General features: G+C 33.8%; 1 non-coding gene across 1 annotated transcript; it reads right to left on the bottom strand.

Moving 5' to 3' along the window:
* Positions 1–294: 294 nt before the first annotated feature.
* Positions 295–400, bottom strand: LOC149832300 (small nucleolar RNA R71). The gene has a single exon (XR_016433434.1). It is a non-coding gene; the product is annotated as a small nucleolar RNA R71 (small nucleolar RNA).
* Positions 401–6,327: the final 5,927 nt, after the last annotated feature.

Here is a 6,327-nt window from a genome sequence, read left to right as displayed (position 1 = left end):
ATGTAGGAGCGAGCCATTTTGAGATTAAGGCCAGTGTGATTCAAATGTTACCTTCGTTTTATGGCCTTAGCAATGAGGACCCATATCGTCATCTCGACGAATTCCTTGAGATTTGCTCGACTGTGCGAATCAATAATTTTGGAGACGATGCTATGAGGTTGACTTTGTTTCCGTTCTCTCTCAAAGATAAAGCCAAGCACTGGCTAAAATCTCTTGAGACGGTTCGTATTACTACTTGGGAAGGAATGCAAAGAGAATTTCTAAAAAAATATTTCCCAATTGGTAAAATGAATCAGTTTCGTAAAGCTATAACCAGTTTTTCTCAAATTGAGGGAGAACAGTTTCATGAGTCTTGGGAGAGATTGAAAGATCTTCTCCGCAAGTGTCCTCATCATCAAGTGCCTCGTTGGCAGTTGGTGCAGTATTTTTATGACGGGCTTATTGAGAAGCATCGTCAAATGGTTGATTCGTCTTGTGGGGGCACTTTTATGCTCAAGAGTGAGGACGAGGCGTGGTCTCTATTCGAGACCTTGAGTGAAAACACGATGCATCATACCTTGTCTTCACGGCTCGATAGGACTACATCTCTGTCTAGTGGTCCTAGGAAAGTTGGGATTTCCGAAGTTGGGTCCGAGTTAGATTTGCGTACCAAGGTTGACCAGTTGACTAGGAAGTTAGATCAATTCCTAGCCAATTCCTCGAGAAATCCAGTAGAAAGAGTGTGCGAGCTATGTGCTAGCCCTGCACACTGTGTTGCGGATTGTTCGACAGCGCCATTATATTCTGAATTCGTTCAGGAGCAGGTGAATGCTGCCCAAGGTTTCGCTAAACCCATGCCCGATTCATTTACATCCTCATATAACCCAGGTTGGCGAAACCAGTTTATTTCCCCATCCCATCAGCCCTCTCAGACACAGTATAGACCCAGTAACCCTTCACAAGGTTACTCGCATCCCATTTTTCCACAGGTTCATCCTCTAGCCCAACCTGCTTATACTCAACCCCATTCTCATGAGCCTTCATTTAGTCAATCCTTCCAAGATAGGATATTACAAGTTTTGAGCTCCCATACGCAGTCAATAGCCAAGCTGGAGACTCAAATGGGACAGTTGGTTGAGACTTTCAGTAGGCAAAGCCAGGGGAACCTTCATAGTCAGTCTGTTGTCTCAAAGGGAGAGGATTCCATGTCATTTCACTTGCAACCCACCAATTCACATCATGAGCAAGTCAAATCTGTTACATCCCTTCAGTATGGGAAGGTGTGTCACTCCACTCAGGAATCGACTTATGAACCTTATATCATTTCTACTGACGAGTCGATCTCCATGATACCTCAACAGAAGGGGCCTTACTCACAGCATACATTATCATCATATAAAGCCCCATTTTCTCAGCTTTTAGGATCACCGATTGTTTTTAGTAAGCAAGAGGTACAGATGCAGAAGGTGCTTGATCAAGTCAAGCCTGATCATATTCACCACTTGTCTGAAGTTGCATTCATTGATACTCGGTCGGTCCTAGACTCTCATTTCTTGAACAGTCTCTCAGATGAGACTAATCTCTGTTCTTCACATTGAGAGAGTTATGATCCTACAGTTAGAGGTAGACGGGATGGAAACACAGTGCGTAGTGTCACAGATGACACTCTTTTCTTTATAGAGCCTCATTGAGCCTGACTTCGTGTCCATTGATCTCATGGACGATGAAGGTTTTTTCCAGGGATCCGTCTGGCTGGGGACGTGAAACTTAGCGCTTTATGGGAGGCAACCCATATTCTGTACAATATTACATTTGTTGTTCGGATTTGTAGATTTTATTTGGTTTTATTTTTTGTTTTCTATCTTTTTCTATGAGTTTCATGTTTTATCATGTATACATTGCATTCATTACATTCATAGAACGTGTATTTTTTAATTTATGTCAGGTCATTCTACTCTTTTCCCTCAATTATTTTCTCTCATGTGCATTCACGTAGTTTCATATAAGCATGGGGGAGTGCCACTGGGACAGTGTCATTCAAGCATGGGGGAGGGTGTAGTTTGCACACCTAGATATTTCTGTTTACGTTCTTGCACATGTTTACACATCTCTTATGAAAAGTAGATTTTTAAAGAAAGAGTTTGAACTTATATGAATGTTATTTCAAATCTGATGTTTTTAGAGGATTTTTAAGCCCCACAAAAATTTTTTCTGACATAGATCTAAAAATTATGGTTGTTTATGCGGATTTCGAAGAAATGATGATAAATACATGTTAGAATTTATTTTGAATCATAAATATGAATATGCACAGTTCTATTTTTGAAAAACTAAGCAAATGAACAAAAGCGTAAAAAATGAGCTCAAAAGAAAAAACAAAAGAAGCATGCGTTAGGTTGTTTGGATAATTCCACAATCCTTAGTAGATGGAACTTAGATGTAAGTTGAAACTTTTAATTCCATTTTTGAAAAGGAGAGTGGAAAACTTCGTGATCCTAAGTAACTGAGAACAGATACAAGTTGAAATGTTTGACTCTCATGTTATAAGGGTGAATGAAGGAAGTCACTTTTATGTCTTACTTGATATCTTTTGGTATGCATTGAAAAAGTATAGAAGATATTGACATTGCACAAGGCATAAAAGCAGACCACACGCAAGCTATAAGAGAAAAATAAGTACGCAAAAAGAAAAAGCATGAAAAGAAAAAAAAGAGAGAAAAGAGCTTAAAAAGCAAGAAAAGTTCAATGCTTAGAAGTGTGATTGAGAAAACCTTTGTAGAAAACATATGAGTGAGGATAAGTAAATAATAATATGTTTTTATTGGATTTTCTATAAAAAAAACATAAATAATTGTGATATTTAGAAAAGTGAAAGAAATTCTTTTTCTGTGGTGGTATATAAAAGACTCTAATTATGTTTTGATTTTGAAATAACAGGAAATATTTGTGAAAACAAAGTCTTTAATTACCTACTGATTATGAGGATGTGTAATATTATGCATACATGACAGAGATGTTTGTGGGTAGCATCACTGCAAACCCTCACGAGACATTACTCGTCCACTGGGGTAACCCAGGGGTTGAAAGGGCTTGTTGCATAAGCTAAATGCAACCGTGATTCCTACGAAAGTGAGTTAGGTGATAGTTTGATTTCTTGCATTTTTCTAGTTTGCTCGAGGACTAGCAAAACATAAGCATGGGGGTATTTGATCATGCATATAATTCAGGGTTAATTAACATTTAAATATGCATGATTTTATGAAATAATGTTTCAAAAACCCAATTTTATGTTAGTTTTCGAGTAAATATGCTAAAATGATTTAAAAATAGAAAATGCATGAAAAATAGTTTTATTTTACATTTTTATGCATATTTTAGTTTTTGTTATAGTCATAGTAGTTTAGTTTTAGTTTTTAAATAAAAATAAAAATAAAAATAAAAATAAAAAGAATAAAAAAATGGAGAAAATAGTTTTATATTCATTTTAAGTGTTTGTTTTTTTTAGAAAAGAAAAAAATTAGAATAGATTTTGAGTTCTTTATAAATAAATAGTTTTGTTTTTTTTATTTTTATTTTTGAAATTTTTTTCTAATAAACCATAAACTGGTTTATACAGTTTTGAATTTAAAAAAAAAAAACTGAAAAAATAATAGCAAACCGGCTGGAACCGGTTTGCGGTTTTTTTTAAAAGCTGAAAAAAATCTGTACAAACCGGTGAACCGGTTTGGTGTTTTTAAAAACCCCAAAAAACGAAAATTTCAGCGTCTCCACCCTGTACGCCAAGTCCTTCCTCTTCCCCCTCTTTTCCCTCTCTTTCCCCCTTCTCCACCACCGGCCATTCTTCCCTCCTTCTTCCCCTTCTCCCTCTTTCTCTAATCCTCTCGCCGGTGGAGGCATTTCAGTCGGGCAACGGTGCACGGTGGAGGCCATTTCTCCTCTAACCCTTCCAGGTGTGATTCACGGTAAGTCTGTTTCGATCTCTTCTTCTTCTTCTTCTTCTTCTTCTTCTTCCGATCTCTTCTTTTTCCTCTTCTCATTTCAATTCTTCTTCTTCTTCAGTTCTTATTCTTCTTCATCTTTTTTATCTTCTTCTTCTTCTTCTTCTTTCATCTTCAGATCTTCTTCTTCTTCTTTTTCCAATCCGATTTTTTCTTCTTCTTCTTTTTCCTCTTCTCATTTCAATTCTTCTTCTTCTTCTTCTTCTTCTTCTTCTTCTTCTTCAGTTCTTATTCTTCTCCATCTTTTTCATCTTCTTCTTCTTCTTCTTTCATCTTCAGATCTTCTTCATTTGTTTCTTTTTATTCAATTGCTATTGATTTTCTGTGAAAAATTAAAACTAAAAAAAAAAAACGTAAAAAGGAAAAACAGAAAAAAAATGTGCATCAGATTTTAAATTCTGTAATAAACGCATTTCCTGTTTCATTTTAAAATTCCTGTAAATTCTTGTTCGTGTATATCAGATTTCCATTTCAGTCATCAATTGTTATATTTTTACTTTCTATTTTCATTTTTTTATTTCCTGTTTTCAATTGTTGCGTCTCTTCCCTGATTTCATGTGTTTCAAGTGACTTTATGTTGTTGTTGTTTGTGTTTCATGCTATTTTTTTTTCTCCTGCATTGTTCATCTTTAGATTCATTGTTTTTCATTTGTTAGAGTTCATTGTCTGTTTGTATTGATTCTGATTTTTTTTAATTTCATGTCATTTAATTTCCTGTTTTCAATATCTGATTTCTTCTTGTAGTTTTTTTTTAAAACCGTTATTTGTTGTTTTTATTTGCAGTACAACACTTGTTTCTTATTTTTCTTTATTGCAATTTCCTGTGCTTAAGTCATTTACGGTTTTCTCTAATTGTTTTCATTCTTGTTTTCATTTTATTTTTTTTATGTCTTAAGTCATCTTCCTGTTCTTTTGATACAGTCAATTCCTGTTTCTTCACAATCTGAAGTTCCTGTTTTGCTATCTTGTTTGTTTTTCCTGTTTTTCATTTTAATTTTCCTGTTTTCATTTTGCAATGGTTAGTTTAGTTGGTTAGTAAGTATAGATGTTAGCATTTCTTGTTTTTTTTCAAATAAATTCTTGTTTGTTTTTAAATCATTCATTCTCTTATGTTTTTTTTTTATCTCTCATTTCCTGTTTTGTTAACTAGGTATTATTTGTATTAGTTCGTTGTTAGTTAAGTAAAATAAGTTTGGTTTAATTAGTTATGAGTAATTAGTTAGTTAGATTTAATTAGAAATCAATCCCATGTTGTCATTTAGATTTCTTGTATAATTTCCTTTGTATTTTTTAGCATTTAGCTAGTTTAGTACAATTTCTATTTTGATCTCTTGTACTGCTCGTTTTCTTTCTACTTGTGCAGGATAGCACAGGACTGGAGCGGAAGCGATTACGTGACGCGAAGCCCGAAGAATAAAGCTTCTTTTTACTTTTTAGTTTAGAATTAGGAATTTAATTGGGTTTGTAAATATTGCACTCTACGCCCTCTGCGAAGGGTATTCATTTGTTATAATAGTTAGTTGTTTTTACTTTTCTTGAACATTTTACATTTCAAATAATTCGGCAATAAAGAATAGTTTAGAATTGTGTACTTGAATACGAAATATTTCCGTTCCCTGAGTTCGACCCGGTCTCATCCACTAGTGAGAACCGGTTTTTATTATTTGATGTCTGGTTTTCACATGTTTTACATTTAAAAATCTTTTCAAAATTACAACGATTATAAAGAAGACATCAGTTCTTGTTCTAGTCGCTTATACACTTCATTTGTGGGTTTTGAAGGTTTAATGAGGTGATTGCTTGTAGTGGATGAATAATTGTTGAGATTTGCAAAATTTTATATTTATGGGAATTTTTAAATTGGTTTTGATTTGCATATATTATTCCCTTTATCATGTGAGATTTTTTAATTTTGTAATGAATTTTTTAAATCTTTACTAGTTTTTTCCTTGTGTGGAAAAATATTTATCGATAAAAGTTCATGCATTTCATTGACAATATATATATATATGGACCTCTATAATTAAAAATCACTCTAAGATGTGTGTGTTATGTGTCTAATTGATTATCATGCCCACATTGTGGTATGCATAAATTTAATTAACTCATCTTTTATTGATAAAATTAGTTGTCTCTTCATTATTGTTTCATGTGTATTGAACATGCTTTAACTATATGATGCATATATGTGTATTAGCATGAAGTTAATTAGCTCTTTCTAATCCGTTTTGTAAAAGTTCTCTTACTCGTTCAATAAACTCGTTCTTTATTTTTCATGCCTTTGTGCATGTGTTCTTCTTTCCTTTGTGCGCATTTTGGTCTATTGAGAATCTAGTGCCTTTGAGCACAT

The sequence above is a fragment of the Nuphar pumila genome, chromosome 7 (assembly GCF_984573655.1).
Source record: "Nuphar pumila chromosome 7, dmNupPumi1.hap1.1, whole genome shotgun sequence".
NCBI lineage: Eukaryota > Viridiplantae > Streptophyta > Magnoliopsida > Nymphaeales > Nymphaeaceae > Nuphar > Nuphar pumila.
The sequence above is the reverse complement of the archived record's forward strand: the minus strand, read 5'-3'. Positions and strand labels throughout refer to the sequence as shown.